The sequence below is a fragment of the Parasteatoda tepidariorum genome, chromosome 1 (assembly GCF_982258835.1).
Source record: "Parasteatoda tepidariorum strain Cologne lab strain chromosome 1, Ptep-v5.0, whole genome shotgun sequence".
NCBI classification, from domain to species: Eukaryota; Metazoa; Arthropoda; class Arachnida; order Araneae; family Theridiidae; genus Parasteatoda; species Parasteatoda tepidariorum.
The window spans coordinates 103,336,022-103,355,856 of record NC_141755.1 but is presented as its reverse complement, the minus strand read 5'-3'; the positions used below and the strand labels follow the sequence as shown (position 1 = coordinate 103,355,856).

Genomic DNA, 19,835 nt, shown 5'->3' with positions numbered 1-19,835 from the left:
TTACACTTTTGTCTGTACACACTTTTTTACTTTATGGTTTACGATTTACCTTATATTTGAAGCTGTAATTTATCTTACCTTCTAACTAACTTTTTGATTTAAATTTTTTTTTCATTTTTTATTTTACTCTTCATTTACACTTTAGATTTTACGCGTTAATTTAAGCTTAATTTACTTTACATATTCGCTTTATATTTTAATTTACTCTATAATTTATTTTCTACTATATTTTTCTTTTCTATCTACGTACACGGTTTATTTTACAATACGTTCTACTTTACACTCATTTTCTTTCAGATTTGACTATATTTTTCAGTTAAGTTATCAGTTTACATTTTAAACGCATTTTAACGTTCACTTAACTTATTCTTTTTACTACGCTTTTACCTTATTATGCGGTAATTTTACACATTTATTTTTTTATGCTTTACCTATCTTTTTTCTTGATATTTTTAAACGTTATATTTTATTGGTTAGTTCCGTTTATGCATTAGTTCGTTATTTTTTGGAATTTACACGAGCTCTTTTATGTCTTATTAATAATTTTCTTGTTCAATAGTTATTTCCGCGAAACTTTCCTATATTTTTTTAACGAGTTTTTTCTTTATGCATTGCATTTCCATGTATATTACGAGATATATTTAGGCGATAACTTTTTAACGTGATTTTTAAGCATTACTTTTCTTTAAGCTTCAGCATACCCACATATTATTTTATACCCTACTTTCCTTTATGCGTTACTTTTGCATTAATTTTAAGCGTTATATTTTGCACACGCTACACTTACACGTTGTTATATTTCTCGCCTAACTTTTCTTTTTCTTGTATAAATTTGTGAGTTTTGTTTCTTATGTGTTACATTTATGTATTTACTTATAAATAACTTTTTCTTTTTATGTGTTACTTTTTCGTTTTAAGTTATTTATATTTTATGTGATAATTTGACCGTATACTTCTAAAAATATTTTTTCTGTTTTAATTTACACACACATATTATTTAATATTTTATTCTCTACCTTTCTTTATATGTTACTTTAACTCATTTTTCTTGTGCATTCGTTTTACTTCTTTGCTTTGTGTTCTTATGATTTACTCTGTCTATCTTTGCACGTTACTTTTCGTGACATTTTATTTTTCTTATGACTAATTTCCACTTTTACACATTATATTTTATTTTGCGTATTCTTTTTTATGCGTTATATTTTACGCGTTAATTTTATTCGTGCATTAGATCTATTTATGGGTTAATTTTCCCTACTTATTCTTCATAATTTACACGATCATTTTACTTTGACTTAGTTTTACTTGTGCTGAAGTTTTCATTTTTTCCGGCAAACTTTCTTTAGAAAAAACGCGGGTACTTTTCTAATTAGCTACTTTTATGTGTCACTTTTCATGTTTGACTTTTAAGCGTTGTTATATTTAAATTTTTACTTTTCTTACTAAGTCGCCTTTGAGAATTTACTTATCTCCCATGTTAATATTCTCTTTACAGTTTTTTCCATTATTTTCGTCAAAACTCCCTTTAATTTTTTGTTTATGCATTACTTTTGGGTGCATATTTTCAGAAGTTACTTTTAAGCAATTTTTGCTTCATTCATACTCTTTGCTTCTCTTTATACTCAATTCAAATATTTTTTAATTTCCTTTAAATGCTTATTTTTGTTCTTATGCATTACACTTTGTTTCCTTATGCATTAATTTCTTACTTATGCATTAATTTCTTACTTATGTTACTTTACTTATGCATTAATTTCACGAACGAATTTTTGCACATGTTACTTTTACGCGTAGTTATATTTCACGCGTTACTTTTCTTATGCGTTTTATTTGCGTGGCACACGAGTTCCTCTTATACGTTGTTGTAAATTAAGAGTGACTTTCCATTATGCGTTGCTTTTTTGCTTTTCCTTTCTTACATTTACGAATTTACTTTTATTATGCAGCAATTTCACGCGTTTATTTTGCTTACGTGTTACTTTTTCTTATACTTGTTTCTTTAATGCATTAGTTCTATGTATGAGTTACATTTGCGCGTTTTTATCTCGCTTAACTTTTTTATGTGTTACTCCTTACTTATTATTTTTCATTGTTTCTATGCGTTACTCCATACTTATTATTCCTCACGCATTATTTTTCTGCGATTTAAACTGCACAATTATTACTTTATATTTTATGATTTCCTTTTGTTGTGGATTTTTTTCTTTTGCATTACTTTTTCACGCTTTGCTTTAACAAGCCTTTCTTTCGTTTCTTCTCCGTTACTTTTACTATGCTTTATTTTAAATAATTTTAATTATATGTTTTACGCCGGGTTTTTTTATGCGTTTACTTATCGCAAGCGTTATTTCTCATTTTACTTTTCGTAAGCGTTATTTTAACTTTCAGACGTAAGCAGGTTGTACACTATTTTTACGCGTTATTATATTTCATGGGTTACATTTCTTTTTCTCATTCTTCTTTCTTATACATAACTTTTATGCACTTACTTTTCGTATGTGTTATTTTTACGTGCAATTATATTTTACGTTTTTACTTTATTCGCGTTATATTTGCTTTTCTTTATACGTTACATTTAAGCATTTACTTTGAAATGTGTTACTTTTACTTTACGATTTAAATTTATGCGTTTTTATATTTTATGCGTAATATTTCTTTATGTGGTATTAATCAGATTTTTACAATTATTTTTGCAATACCTTTAAATGATAACTTTTATTATGAATTACAAATATTCTAGGACGTTTCTTTTATGCTTACATACTTTTTATTTTATATTATACTTTTCCTGATGTATTAGTTTGACGAGTTTATTTTTCTTGCGTATCACTTTTACTTTTTCGCATTAATATATATTTTACGCTTTATAATCTTTTATGCTTTGATTTTCTTTCGCGCGTTACTTTCAGGCGTTTACTTTTTTATGCGTTTCATTCCTTTTTACGCTTTTTCCGTTTGCTTAAAATACGCACTACTATACTTTATATTTGACACTTTACTATTCTTATGCCTGATTTTTATGTGATGATTTTTACGCCTTAACTTTTATTATGCAGTTACTTTACGCATTTAATTCGTTTATGGGTTATTTGTTGCTTTTGCGCATAATTTCTATGAATACCTTACTTTTTTTCGTTATTATATATTACGATTTGCTTTTTTTCAAGCATTGCTTTTACATGCTATCATATATTCATACCCTCCAACTTATGAGGATTTTGAAAATAATTCTTTCTAGTGGTAGCGAACCAAAGTAGAAATTTTTAAAGCAAATGGATCTCTTACAAAACTTTTATCAGAACTTAAGAATCTAGCCATATGGCCTGCACTTTTATAAGTAATAGTGGACAAGTTACGCTAAAATTAATTTTTTTTAAATATTAAGACATTAATTTTGCTACCGTCTGAAAAGAAGATTTCTGAAACTACGGAAATTCCGTAGCAGTTGGAGGGTATGTATATTAAGCGTTATTTTTCTTCATTCTCTATTTTTCTTACTGGCAACTTGAACGTGTTCAGGATTTTTATGCCTATTACTCGACACATTTCTTTATTTGTTACTTCTAAGCAAATACTTTTCTTAATACGTTACTTTTACGCATATACTTTTATTATGCGCATATTTTATGCTATATTTCTTAAGCATTTTATTTTTCTTATCAATTACTTTGTCTTCTTAATTTTACGCTTATGAAATTTTACGAGTCAGTTCTACTTATCTGTTACTTCTACTTGTTAATATATTTTATGCGTTAGATTTCTTTATGATTAACTTCTCTTATTCTTTTATGCGTTACTTTAACTCATTTAATTTTTTATACGCTACTTTATCGTTAACTTTTCTTTTACACATTTACATTTCTTACGAGTTTCAACTACTTTCACGCGTTATATCTTATGCGTTTACTTTATACATACGCTAGTTCTACTTTTCCGCGTTACTTTTAAATTTTTTTTCTTTATACTTTACATTTAGGAGTTTTTTTTCTTAAATTATACAACGTATTTTTTTATGTTTTACTTTTTCTTTACGCCTGAATTTTATTTACTTTTGCGATTTATGAAGGTAGCTTTTCGTTATGCCTTACATTTATTTTTACGTGTTGCTCTGCGCCTCTACTTTAGGCTTTTCTATATTTAACGCGTTTTCTTTTCTTATGTGTTACTTCACCATTTAAGCGTTACTTTTCTATATGCTTTAAGACTCGTTACTATTTTATATTTGTTTTACACGTTTTCATTTTTATGCAATAATTTTACTTTCTCACATTATTTTACTTTATGCTTTAGCTTACACAGGTAATTTTTTTTATTACATTTTTACACATCATTTCACTTTTTAGTGTTACGTACTTATCGTACATACTTTAGTAGTTTTATTACATACTCTGCTTTCCAAGTTACCATCTTTTACGCGTTGTTTTTCATATCATGTAGTTTTACTTTCCAAATGCGTTATTTTATATTTTGCGCTTTAGTTTTCTTTATACTATATTTAGTTTTGTTTGAGATATGTTTAGTTTTCTATACACAATATTTTATTTACTTCAAATGACATTAAAATATCCTTTTTTACACACATTTAATTTAGGCTTTTCTCTTAACTTTACTTTAATCTTAATATCATTCATTTTTATATACTTTAAGTAGAGCTTAACTTGTTATTCAACCATATCCTCTACAATTTTTTCTTATTTTAGACTTTAATTCATTTTTTACCTTATTTTATACATATTTCACTTTTCTTGAAACGCATTTTGCTATACTCTACTTTAGATTTTACGCTTTACTAAAACTTTACACTATACTTTATATTTTCTCTCTACACTTTTATATTTTAATTTTTATAATTATATATTTTAAACTTTGTTCAAAATTTTCCGCTTTATTTTAATTTTATGCTTTTTGCTTTAGTTACTTTTTTTTTTACCTTTCACTTTACTTTGTTTAACTTTAACTACTTATTTTTCTTTACTTTTTACTTTATATTTAATGTTTTTTTAAAGCTTAGTTTAAAGCCACGTTTCATTTTACCTTAAACAATAATCAGCTTTTTAATTAACACAATATTAAATTATTTTTCTTTAAGCTTGTCTTCATATTAAACACTTTTCTTTCTGTTATTATTTATACTTTATTTAAATATAACGTTCTGCTACATTTATATTAACTGATTTTTATTCATTACACTTTTGTCAGTACACATTTTTTTTACTGTACGTTTTACGCTTTACTTTATATTTGACACTGTAATTTACTTTACCTTCTAACTTTTTGCTTTACCTTTTTTTTCATTTTGTATTTTACTCTTTACTTACCACTTTAGATTTTAAGCGTTAATTAGCTTAATTCACTTCTCATTCACTTTATAATTTAATTTAAACTACAATTTATTTTCTACTATATTTTTCTTTATTATCTACTTTATAGGTTTACTTTACAATACTTTCGACTTTACACGCATTTTGTTTTCAAATTTGACTATAAGTTTTACTTTAGCAATTAGTTTACTGTAGTTATTGCTTTACTTTGGAAAAGTATTTCGACGTGCACTTTACTTTTTCTTTTTACTATATTACTGTACATTAAGCTCCACTCTTTTTTTTGCTGCAAAACTTCTTTACGCTTTACTTTACATGCGACGCTAACATTTTACTTTTTATTTAACACTTTACATTATATTTTCTACTATTCTTTACTCTTTAAACTTTTATACTTTACGCTTGACTTTATTTTTTAATTTAATTTTTTCTTTACTTTATATCTTTAACTTAGCGTAACACTAATATTTATCCTTAGTTTACTTTACGCTTTTACTTTAACTGATACTTAACTTTGTACCACACTTATTCTCTAATATAATTCTAATTTTTGTTTTACGCTTTTTTTTACTTTTCAAATTTCTTAATTAAATATTTCACTTTTTATTTTATATATTTTGCGCTTTACACAACATATAGGTTTTTTTTTTAAATTTTACACTTTGCTTAACTTTATATTCAATGCATTACTCTACAAAATTTTAATTTTTCTAAATTTTATTTTATGCTTAACTACACCTTTAATTTGGATAATACCCCCCTTTATTATCAGAACGATTTAATGAAACATTTATATCTTTAATTCGTTAATTGAATTTTTTTAAGTAGAAAAAGAAGTTATGACAAAGCAAAATCGACATAACTGTTTATGAACAAAAACATTATTGAGTTTATTTTACAATATATAATTTTATTTTTACCGTATTTTAGGACCTTAGCAGAATAAACAAGGATTACCTGTAGTTCAGCAAATTTAAGTTTTAAATTAATCGTTTCAATTTATTTTGTATCGAGAATTTTCACCCCTTATAAAAACCTTTTGTTAAAGGAAGAGTTTGTTTTACCCTAATTAGAAAGTGTCGAACAGTTATGAACGAAAACGATTATTTTATTGCTTGAGCTTTCGACAAATATAATATTTACACTAATTCTTGAATGTATTTTCATTTTCGCTTTTTATTTTATATATTTTGCGCTTTTATATAAATTCTTAATTCGCGTAATTTATATAAATGCTGATTAACATGAATAGGGTGATTATTAAATCCTTTGAGTGTTTATATGACTTACCTTTAAAAAACTATGACGCCTCTTGGTTGGATTTATGTTTCATAAAGATTTCGAAAGCTGAAAAAAATACCATATATTGATTAAAATTAAATAAATATTTTTGCAACACGATAAACATTACTCAAACCGTTCCAACATTACTTTAGGTCATAGCGGGGATGAGATTTTTTAATTTGCTTATAATTGTTGACGAGGGGCAGGCAGGATGGAAGCAATACTTACGTATGTCATTTAAGTCACATAATAATTTCAAGTTGATTTTTTAAAAGAAAAAAATTATAATTTGGAGAAAATTACACTTGAAACAATTTCAAATAAAATTTTGGAGAAGGGAAAATTTTGGACAAAAATTGTTTTTATGTGTTTCAGATTTTACGAAGTTTAGCCATTTGAAAAAAAAAAATATTCTTTTAAAATGTTCTTTTCAATATTTTAAAAAAATAATTGAAATATCTACTATTTTTTGATTTACTATACTTTTTATCTACTATTATTTAATTAAATGAAATTCTAAAATTAAATTACTTCGAGAAAAGTTAAAAAGTAGAACAAGTTAGTGCGTTGTTACTTTCTTACGTAAGCAGACGATGCGGTTTGCTTATTCTTGCTGACAAGGAGAGAGAGGAAGACTAAAACTGTAAAACAGGCTTTATTTGAACGATTCCATATCAATAGAAATGTTTCCGTTTCAGGAGTTTTAAGTTATTTGTAAAGATGTTGGATGTTTAAAATATTTGTTGTTTATTATGAAGAGATTTATAAAGAAATCAAGCATTTAAATCATTACATTGAGAAATGCATAATTAATTTTGAATTTTAAGGAACAATCAAAATTAGAAATTTATAATTGTTTTCTTTTCATTCGTAAATGAAGAGAGTTAAATCTGAATGGTAAATAGCAGACTCAGAAATTTTAATACCAGAAAAGATTGCAGTTAAGAAGTTTATATTGTATTAATTGCTTATCCAATATTATTAACTAAAGAAATGCTTGAATGGTGTCTGCACGATTTTCATGCCAGCTACTTTTATCTATAATAAGGGAGCCAAACATTTTAGAAAAGGTTCTATTTAAAATTATCAAATTAAAATATTTTACCACATTTGCTGCCTTGGTTCAGTGGTGAATACACTGAACATTTTAATATTGCAATCATATAATTAATATTTTCAGCTGTAAAATATTTTTCGAAACCACGTTGCTTTGAAAAAAAATTTAAAAAAAAGTTCCACGTTTTAACAGCTTTATTTTAAAAATATTAAACTAAAATTTATTGCTCACTTTCCCAATATAAAATCCAGCGAAAATTATAAACAAACGACCACGTCGATATTTGCAAACTTTTTTGGAATATAGCATTTATCTTTAAAACCGAATTTTTTTTTTTCTTTTGAAGGGCTATCTTTTCAACATTCAACATTAAATGTTGATAATATTTGCACTTAGCATACATATATATATTGTTTCTAAGTGCAAATATTATCAACATTTAATTTTTAACATAAAGTGTTGAAAAGTGCAGTTATCGAAAAAATGAGAAGAAACAAATATATTTTACTTACAGCAAAATCTTCAAATCTCAGAAATTTTTTGAATTTTGTAAATCCACTTCCAAATAAGTCCGGCAGTTCTACATCAATTAACCGTGACTGAATCATCCAAACGGATCCTTATCTATCCTAGTGCTATTCAAAATTATCCTAAAAAAACGAAAACATGTTGTATTAAAAAAATAGCATAGTTTGTTAAATATCATTAATTTCGCAAAAGATAGAAAGCAGTCTTAGAAAAATTAAATGTTTCAAAATTAAAATAAAATGTAAGAAGCATTCAAAAACAAACGATAGGAAGAAAATGAACAGGAACACATAATAGTAAAAACGGTTTTAATAAATTAAACACTGTAAAACATGTTCAATAGGAAAATACCACCATTAAAAAAAAAATGACATGAACTTTTACGCATCTACTTTTTTTCTGCGTAAGTAAGTTTTACGCATTACTTTTATAAGTGTTTCTTTTACCCGTTTAGTGCGTTACTTTTTTTAAGTCGTTACTTTTATGCACTATTTTTATACGTGAACAACTTATGTTACGTGTCAAAGAATTTACTTTTCATAATTTTACTTTTTTTCTCTTACTAATACGGTTCTTTTATGCGTTTACTTTCATGCATCTATTTTGCGGTTTATTTTTATTGATGTGTTAATTTACATACATTTTACTTTATATTGATTTATCCGCAGGGCTTACGCATTTAATCTTTTATGCGTAACTTTAAATCCATAATAAATTTATTGCGATATTTTATGTATTACTTTTATATAATGCATTACATGGACTTTACTTATGTGTTACTTTTTCATGTTTGTTTTTCTTGTGCTTCACTTTTAATCGTTATATGCATTGCATTTTTGTATTACTTTTATTTATACGCGGCTTTTATAGTTTACTTTCATGTGTTGTGTTACACTATACTTTACGCTTTCTTTCACTTTAATGCGTTTATTTTATATAAGCGTTATTTTTCTTATGTGTTTCTTTACTCGTTATATTGTAATCGAAATTTTTTGACTCGTAACATTTACCGAATATACGCGTATTTTAACGCTTGATTTTAGACGCTATATTTTATGCGGTACTGTTCTTCAAGCGTTTTATCTACGTGTAATACTTATTAGTGATTTATGTGTTATAAGAAGTATTTATGTTTTATGAGTTACTTTTCTTTGTGCAGTGATTTCGTTACGGGTTTCTTTTACTTTTGATCTACTTTCTTCATTTATACTTTAAATTACAGTATAATTTAATTTATACTATATTTCACTCTGCTTACAATTTAACACATATATAAATTTACGCTGTACTTCATATTTTATGACTTTCTTTATACTTTTGCTTGAGTTTACATTCTACTATACGCTTTAGTTCTTGTTTATGCTTTTTACGTTACGTTTCATCTTATTCGCTTTTTTTTTCTTTACTGTACATTTACGCTTTAATTTATGCTTCCCATTCGACTTTTCTTCAAACTTTTTTTTGCGCTTAGTTTACTTGACGCTTTGACTTTATACTTCATTATTCTGCTATATTATATGTACCAAACTACTTTTTATTATCTTTTACATTTGATCATAATTTGGACTATACTTGCGACTTTAAGCTTTATTCTGTGCTTAATAAAGCAATTTTTTTGCTTGGCACTTAATCCTTTTTTGCTTTAGGCTTCACTTCTTATTTTACACTTAGCTTTATTTTTTACTTCTCAAACTTCTTATTTTACAATTTACTTTATATGTGACGTTACAATTCTTTACTTTATCGTTCAAGCTTTATATTATTATATTTTGCACCTTTAATGCTGTTTTACGTTATAATTTTTATTTTGCAATACTTTCCATTCATTCGTTCGCCTTTTATCCGTTTCTTCGGACGTTCACTTTTCTTATGTGCTATATTTACGCTTTACTTTCCCTCATGCTTAAAATAAACTCTTTATACTATACTTTACACTTAACTGTTCTTTTGCTTCACTTTACTTATGCGTTGCATTTACTCGATCAATTTTCTTTTACATTTTTACTTCGCGAAATATTTTATTTTACGCGTTACGTTTGCACGATTCTTATACGTTATATTAAATTAAAGGTAAAATTTTTTTATGCGTTACATTTTCGCATCTGCTTTTCTTATTCACTAGTTACGCTTTTACCTTTATAATTCGGTTGTTTTACTTATTTTTTTTAGGCTTTCTTATTATCAATCTTACCTTTCTTTTTTCTTGATTTATTTATCCATTATATTTTATGTATTAGTTTTCTTTAAATTTTACACGATTGCTTTTTAATGTGTTACTTTTACTTTTCTTGTATAGTAGTTTTGATTCGTTCAGCGAAACCTTCTTAGATTTTCTTAAAGCGTTTTTTTTTTGTGCATTACAGTTTCATGCATATTTTTACGCATTATATTTAGGCGGCAATGAATTTTTTCACCATTTTAAAGCTTTACTTTTCCGTATGCTTCAGTTTACCCACATTTTATTTTATACCCTACTTTTATTTATGCGTTACTTTTTATATTTATGATTATATTTGTCTTTTGGTTATGTATAAATTTTATGCGTTAATTTTTGCACGCGTTACACTTTCATATTGTTATATTTCTAGCGTTGCTTTTATTTTTTGTGCGTTTTATTTTTAATGCGTTGCTTTTGCTTTAAGTATTTCTTAGGCATGTTACTTTAAGTATTATGCTTACTTTTATCTATATTTTACATTTATGCACTTACTTTATTTTTTTGCATTAATTTTTTAGCATTTTTCTTATGTGTTAATTTTACGTTTTAGTTTATTTATATTTCATGTGATACTTTAACACGTTTACTTTTATCATGCTTTATTTATTTTCTGCTTTAATTTTCACACACATATTATTTTATTCTCTACTTTTGTGTGTAATGCTTTATGTGTTTCGTTAACACATTTACTTTTCTTGCAAATTACTTTCAAATTTTTTTTTTCTTGCGTTCAGTGTTTTGAGAGATACTATGCTTTACATGTTACTATCTTTATGCGTTACTTTTCGTACCGTGTAATTTTACTTTTCCAACGAGTTATTTTAACTTCTACACATATTTTATTTCGCGCACGGAATATTTTATAAATTTTTTGTGTGTTATAAACTGTTACATTATAGCTGTATTTAGGCGTTAATTTTTCTTTATTCTTTACAGTTCACGGGATCACTTTTTTATGACTAATTTTTAATTTACTAGTGCTGCAGTTTTCATTCTTTTCGGCAAACTTAATTTAGTAAAACTTTTCTAATTCGCTACTTTTATGTGTCACTTTTCTATGATTTTCTTTACACGTTATTATATTTCACTCGTTACTTCTCTTACTGAGTTACCTTTGAGAGTTTTCTTTTCTTATTCAAATTATTTCCGCCAAACCTTATGCATTACATTTTCGACAAATATTTACCTTACGCATTACTTTTTCGTGTATATTTTTAAGCTTTACTTTTACGCAATTTTGATCATTTATACGCTTTACTTCTGTTCATGCTCAATTTACCCATATTTCACTTTCTATTTAAATTTTCTTCGTGAGTTAATTTTTATTCTTATGCATTACATTTATTTCCTTATGCATTAATTTCGCGAGTTAATTTTTGCACACGTTACTCTTAGTCGCATTTATATTTCACGCGTTACTTTTCTTATGCATTTTTTTTTGCGTTGCTACGAGTTCCTTTTACACGATGTTGTAAATTAAGAGTTACTTCTTATTATGAGTTACATTCTTGCGTTTACATTTGCTAACTTTCCCTTTTACACTTTTTATTTTCTTACGCGTTAATTTTACTAATTTTTTTTACGAATTATTTTTTCTCTCAAGCATTATATTTTGAGCATTTAAAAACAAAAATTTGTTTTATAAAGAAAAATGTACCGCGCAAATGTAACGCATTCCTTTCTTATGAATTACACGGCATACACGTTCTTTTTATATTATTGTAAAATACGGGTTACATTTCTTATGCGTTACATTTTCTTGTTTAGTTTTCTAATTTGTTACTTTAACGCTTTTACGCTCATTATGCTGTCTTGCTTTACTCCACACTTTATGCGTTACTTTTCTTTTACTTTTCCGCATTAGTTATTAAAAAAAAAAAGGGTGTAAATTAAAGCATACTATATCAAAGCTTTTCCCGTCCCGCTCCTGTCAGGGGGCATCCGTGGAATACTATATCTTTTACGCATTTGCTTTTTTACGCGTTTTATGCTTTTATTAATAAACTTTTTTAGGTACTTTATATCTCATACTTTACATTCTTTATACTTCAGTTTATGCATTATGTTTTACACTTAACTTTGTATTTCACACCTTACCCTATTTTACGCTCTATATTTTTTAAACTTTTTAATTGCTTTGTTTCACACTTTTTACTTTACCTTATGCTTCACTTTTTCCTTTACTTTATATTTTATTCTTAACTTGACACTTTATATTTTACGTATTTTTAAAGTTTAATTTACGTATTTACTTAACATAATTTTCTTTTCTCTAATATGTTTAATTTTCTGCTTAACTTTATATGCATATTGCTTTATAATGTGCGCCTTTTTTACGCTCTTCCTTTATTATTTGCGACTTTTTTTACGCTTTTATTTTATATTTTACTATACTCTTTAGTTTTTTAGTTTACAATTTTTACGTTACATCTCATGCGCTTTTTCTGTATTAAACATTTTACCCCTCAGTTTATACTTAATATTATACTTTACTTGAAACATTACTTTATGCTTAGTTTACTTGACAATTTCACTTTATAATTTATTGATATATTTAGATATCTTCCTCACTACATATTTTATGTTTCACTACATTTTACATTTGATTATACTTTCTGCTATACTTCTGACTTTCCGCTTTACTTAATACTTTTTTTTATACTTTGCATTTTACCACTCTTAACTTTATGCTTCACTTCATATTTTATGCTTTACTTTTCCTTTTTACTTCGCTAATTTCTTATTTTACGCTTTATTTGAAATGTTAAGCTTTAAATTATTCTATAAAATACTTCGCTTTTTGTTTTATATTTTACTACACAGTGCTTTTGACTTTATATATTACTCTTTATTTTATACTTAACAATAAGTTTGATGATATACTGCATACTTCACTTTACCTTATACAATACTTAACGTTTTAATTTATAGTATATTTTATATTTTTCTCTTTAAACTTTACTGCATACTAAACGCTTTTCTTTCTATTATAATATATTCCTCATTTTACTAATAACTTTGTGCTATATTTATATTAACTATTTTTTTATTCTTTAAATTTTATACTTTATGTTTCACGCTTTACTTCATATTTAACGCTTCAATTTACTTTACCTTCAACTATTTGCTTTAGCTTTTTTTCATTTTATATTTTACTCTTTACGCCTAACATTTTACGCGTTAATTTAAGCTTAATATATACATGTTTGCTGCATAATTTAATTTACACAACAATTTATTTTCTACTTTATTTTTCTTTACTATCTACTTCATAATATACGGTTTACTTTACACGAATTTTGTTTCAGATTTGACTATACTTTTTATTTTAGTTATTAGTTTACTTTCGAAATGCATTTTGACGCGCACTTTACTCATTCTTTTAACTATATTTTAAATTTCATTATACTTTCAACTTTATCCATTACTTTACACTCCACTCTTTATTTTATTTTTTACATAATATATATTTTACACGTTTTATACCCTCTTTACTTTATGCTCCATTCTTTTTTTTTTTTTTGATTTAAATCTTCTTTACGCTTTACTTTACACGTGACGCTAACATTTTACGCCTTACATTACTTCATGCGTTACATTATATTTTACTTATTATTTAACACTTTACACTATATTTTCAACTATTATTAACTTTTCGCCTTTTACACTACGCTTAACTTTTAAACTTGACCTTTACTTCTTAATTTAATTTTTTCTTTACTTTATATCTTAATTTTGCTTAACACTTCATTCTTCTTATTTTACTCTTTTACTTTATTTTTTAGTATACTTATTCTCCATAGTAGAACACTTCCATAGCAAGAATGAACAAGGTTTACCTTAAGTTCAACAAATTTAAGTTTTTAAATTTTGAGATTTACCCATAAACTATTTTAACTGGATAATGCACCTTACTTGAGATATTTCAGTAAACATTTATTTACTTTTGCTACAAAGGATTCAGTTCCAGATGGTTTTATTTCCGTTATTAGAAAACACCGTTTTATATCCGGACGTGATAGTTGACATTGTTCCCTATAATTTATTAAATAAATTTCGATCAATTTTTTGCCAGTCTAAGTCAAGATTTTGAACGCTTGCAGAAGATAAATTAATCATTTCAATTAATTCGTATCGCGGAAGAAAAGCGGTTTTTAACCTAATCAGAAGGTGTCAAACCGTTTGGATGAAAACGATTATTTTATTGTTAAGAGTTTTTGACAAATATAATGTTTAGGCTAATTCTTGAATGCATTTTCATTTAAGGAACACACGAAGATTATTAAATCCTATGACTTACCTTAAAAAAAACTATGATTTCTCTTGGTTGGATTAATGTTTCCCAAACATTTTGAAAGCTGAAAAAAATACCACATTATTGATTAAAATTACATAAATATCTTTGCAACACGATAATAGGGGCCGTTCAAATATTACTTAAGGACATAACGGGGATGAGGTTTTTGAATTTTCTTATATTTGTTGACAAGGGGCTGGCAGGATGCGAGCAATGCTTACGCAAGTCATTTCCGATAATAATTTCAAGTTGTTCTTTTTTTTAAAAAAAAATTAAAATTTGGAAAAAACTGCGCTTGAAAAAATTTTAAATTAAATTTTGGAGAAAGAAAAAATTTGGTCAAAAATTGTTTTTATGTGTTTCAGAGTTCAAAAATTTTAGCCATTTTTAGAAAAACAGCAAAGATTCTTTAAAAAGATTCTTCTCAAAATTTTATAGAATGAACTAAAACACAGACGTTCTTTTTGACGACTTACATTATTTATTTAAATGAAATTCTAAAATTAGGTTACTTCAGGAAAAGTTAAATTTAGAGCAAAGAGGTGTGTTGTTACTTTCTTATGTAAGCAGAGGATGTGATTTGCTTATTCTTGCTGAGAAAGGGAGACTAAAACGAAAAAAAAAGGCTTTATATGAACGACCTCATGTAAACATACATATTTTCGTTTTAGGATGTCTAAAATATTTGTTGTTAATTATGAAGAAATTTATAAAGAAATCAAGCATTTTAATCATTAAATTTAGAAATGCATAACTACTTTTTAATTTTAATGAATAATCAAAATTAGAAATTTATAACTAATTTCACTTCATTCGTAAATGAAGATAGTTAAATCTTAATTTTTAGTAACAGACTCAAAAATTTTAATCCTAGAAAAAATTGCAGTTAATATGTTTATATTGTATTAATTGTTCATCCAATATTATTAACTTTAGTAACGTTTTAACGGTTTCTGGACGATTTTTATCTTAGCTACTTTTACCTATAAAAAGGGAGGTAAACATTTCAGAGAAGGATCTATTTAAAATAATTAAAAAGCACTACATTAAAATATTTTACCTTATCTGCAGACCTGGTGATATATATATATATATATATATATATATATATATATATATATATATATATATATATATATATATATATATATATATATATATATATATATATATATATATATATATATATATATATATATATATATATATGCATATATATATATATATATATATATATATATATATATATATATATATATATATATATATATATATATATGCATTAAAATTTCTTTAAGCTTTGCTTTACCTGCTTCGCTATCATTTTACGCCTTACATTATTTCATGCGTTACATTATATTATACTTTTAATTTAACACTTTACACTATATTTTCTACTATTATTTACTTTTCATACTTTTCGTCTTTTACCCTACGCTTTACTTCTAAACTTGACCTTTATTTTTTAATTTAATTTTTTCTTTACTTAATATCTTAATTTTGCTTAACACTTCATACTTCTTATTTTACTCTTTTACTTTATTTTTTAGTATACTTATTCTCTAATATAATTTTTAATTTTCGCTTTAATTCATGATTTAACTAAACTTTTAATTTGGATCATATGCCATTTATAATCGAAAAGACTCAATAAGCCATCAACCAACACCTCCTAGAAGATGGAAGGCCTCAGCACGGATCAATTTAGTAGTCCGATCTAACGAAGTTAACTGCGCAGTAGATGAAAAATAAGAAAGATGTCATTACGTTTGGACTACTAAAGGATATTTATGGTAACCCGTCCTAAGGCCTGGTCTTATCTAGGAGGAGCTGCATCAACTCAGCGCTACAATGGTTAAATCTTAATGCCATAGAAGAGGCTACCATCTACTCAGATTCCCTCTCGTCGCTCCAAGCCTTGGCTGACCCGGAACCTACATCAAACCTCATCAAAGAAACATTGGAATCTTAACATAAAGTTAAATTGAGTTAAAGACCATGTGGGTATCCAGGGCAACGAGGACGCAGATATGGCCGGCAAAAAGCGCCATTAGTTCGGCTACGGTAGATCTCCAATGTCTGGGGACCCCAAAACAAGCAAAAACCGAAATTAGAAGAATTATTCTTACAAAATGGGCAGAGGAGTGGAGGGTTAGCGAAAAAGGCAGGCAAACTTACAAATTTATAAAAACACCATCGGTTACTAGACTGCAGACAAACTTTTATTACAATTAATTTTTAACGGGGCACTGAGTGTTCGGTATGTATCAAAGAAAAATTTTTCAAAAAGACGATAAATGCCCCAATTGCAATGAAATCCAAACCATTAGTCACTTATTATATAAATGTACACGCTTCCGAACACTCAGAAAAGACTTATTCGATAGTATAACCGAGCAACAAATATTTGTAAGTAAAGGATGAAAGATGATCATTAATGAAGTAATTAAAACATCACTCAAAGACCTGCTGTCACTAATAATCTTAATTAACCTCCACTCCACTCTGTATAAATTTTTATTATAAGGTTTTATATTTGTTTTTCAGTAGGTTTTACTGTATGGACCATCGCCCATTTCAGGGTCTTAACTCATTAGTGTCTACTTAACTTATTTTACATTATATTTCACAATTTTTTACACGCTTTAACTAATACACTTTTTACCTAATTTGACATACATTTTAGAAACCCTTTTAACTATACTTTTTTATATCGTTAATTTATATTTTACACACTTCTGTATATTTTACCCATAACATTTTCTGCTTAATACTCAACTTTATTTTTTACGCTTAACTTTTTATTTTACCTTCTGCTTTAATGGCACACGTAACTTAAAGGCGTTACTTTACACGTTACACGTTACTTTAAATTACAGAATAATTTACTTTATACTATGTTTCACTTAGCTAACAATTTAACACATAAATTTACTCTGTGATTTATATTTTGCACCTTTCTTTATACTTTCTTTATTTTTTCTCTTTATACTTGACTTTACACACTTTAGCTTTATTGTTTACATTTTTTACATTACGTTTCATCTTATTAGCATTTTTTTTTTACTATATATTTACGCTTTAATTTAGTCTTCGCTTTCTACTTTTCTTGAATTTTTTTATGCTTAGTTTACTTAATATTTTGACTTTATACTTCATTATTCTGCTATATTATATTTACCAAACTACTTTTTACTATCTTTCACTTAATCATACTTTGCAGTATACTTCCAACTTGCAGCTTTATTCTGTGCTTTATAAAGTAATTTTTTTTCATTTCGCGCTTAATCCTTTTATAATTTTGTCTTCACTTCTTATTTTTTACTTTTCAAATTTCTTATTTTACTTTATATGTTACGTTACAATACTTTTCCTTTAATTTTACGCTTTACTTTGTAGTTCACGTTTTACTTTATTCTTTACATCACATACAACTTTCTTCTTTATTTTTATTAACTATACTTCATTCTTTACGACTATGTTTTACGCTTCGCTTAACATTATTCTATTTTTAATTTAAGCTTTACCTTATACATAATGTTATACGCTACGCTTTAGTTTTCTTCACACTTTACTTGATGTTACTGGATAATTTACTTTAATCTTTATTTTATACTCTACGTTAAATTTTTAAACCCTTCACTTAATACTTCAGGTTTTAAGTTATACCTTGTGTTTCACTTTATGCTATACATTTTTCTCTTCAATTTATATTTAAAACTTTGCGTTACATTTTATGTTCTAAGCATTCTCCATATTTGCCTCTGTAGTTTATTCCTCGTGTATTGCTTCATCTTCCAATTTACATTACTATTTCGAAAAAATATTTCACTTTTTTTATTTAAATCTTTTACTGATTTTATGCGTTATTTTAAGCTTTGTCACATCTTTACTTCATACTTCAATTTACAGTATGACATACTTTACAAGATTTATTTTACAGTACTTTTAGTTTAAAAATTTTTTACTTTTCGCTAAATTTTACATTTTATGATTCACAATCCGCTTTTACTTTATATTCTATTTTATACTATGCTTTACTTTCAATTATATTTTATTTTACTGCCTTCTCTTCGCAAATTCTTTTCAATATATTTTACAATTTATTACATACTTTACGCATTATTATATATTTTGAGCTTTATTTTATGATTCGCATAATATATTCATTTGTAGATTTTTCTTAATTTTATGCAAGCTTTACACACTTTTTATTCTATGTTTCGTTTATTTTATGATTTTCTTGGTTAATGTGATTTTATTATATTTTATGTGATAATTTGACCGTATACTTCTATCATTCTTTATTTTTTTTTCTGCTTTAATTTACACACACATATTATTTGATATTTTATTCTCTACCTTTCTTTATAAACTGCTGTTTGTAGAAAATGCAACACCATGAAAGAATCATCAGAATCAAATGAAATTTAATGCAGAAACGACTTGTACTGATACAAATAAATGATGAAATTTTCAAAACAAAAGAAACAAATTAAGCGTCCGAAATCAGTATTTGGTGCAGCCACCACGCGCTGCAATAAGTGCTGCTATACGACGTGGCATGGAGTCAAACAGATGTTGAATATCTGCTTGAGGAAGAGAATTCCATATCGCTTGTATGCGCAACCAAAGTTCGTCTTTGGAAACTGCAGGACGCGGATCACGAGTGAGACGCCGACCAACCATATCCCACACGTGCTCAATAGGCGACATATCCGGCGAATAAGCAGGCCAAGGAAGAAGTTGCATGCGTTGTGCTGAACAGAAGTCTCTAACAGTCCGCGCAACATGTGGGCGTGCATTATCCTGCTGAAAGATAGCTCCAGGGATGCCTTGAAGGAAAGGAACGACTTCGGGCTGTAGCACTTCACGGACGTATCTGTTGCTATTGAGATTACCCTCAATTCGTATCAAATTGGATCGTCCATGATACGAAATCGCACCCCAGACCATAACTCCGGGTGTTCGACCACTATGTCGTTCAATAATACACTCAGGAAGGCAGCGTTGACCGGCATAACGTCTAACACGAACACGGCCATCATGGGTCCACAAATTGAAGCGTGATTCATCTGAAAAGACAACTTGGTGCCAATCAGCTCGCCAGTCTCTGTGCTCAAGAGCCCA

The 19,835-nt window shown here is 26.7% G+C and overlaps 1 long non-coding RNA gene across 2 annotated transcripts in view; it reads right to left on the bottom strand.

The window, feature by feature from the left end:
- Positions 1-6,256: 6,256 nt before the first annotated feature.
- LOC147816658 (uncharacterized) overlaps positions 6,257-19,835 on the bottom strand; it is an 80,685-nt gene continuing 67,106 nt past the window's right edge. For both annotated transcript variants that reach the window (XR_015428644.1, XR_015428646.1), the window contains 3 exons: positions 14,709-14,766; positions 8,175-8,312; positions 6,257-6,668 (listed from right to left, as the gene is read on the bottom strand). This is a non-coding gene — a long non-coding RNA (uncharacterized LOC147816658). The remainder of the gene's footprint in view (positions 6,669-8,174; positions 8,313-14,708; positions 14,767-19,835) is intronic.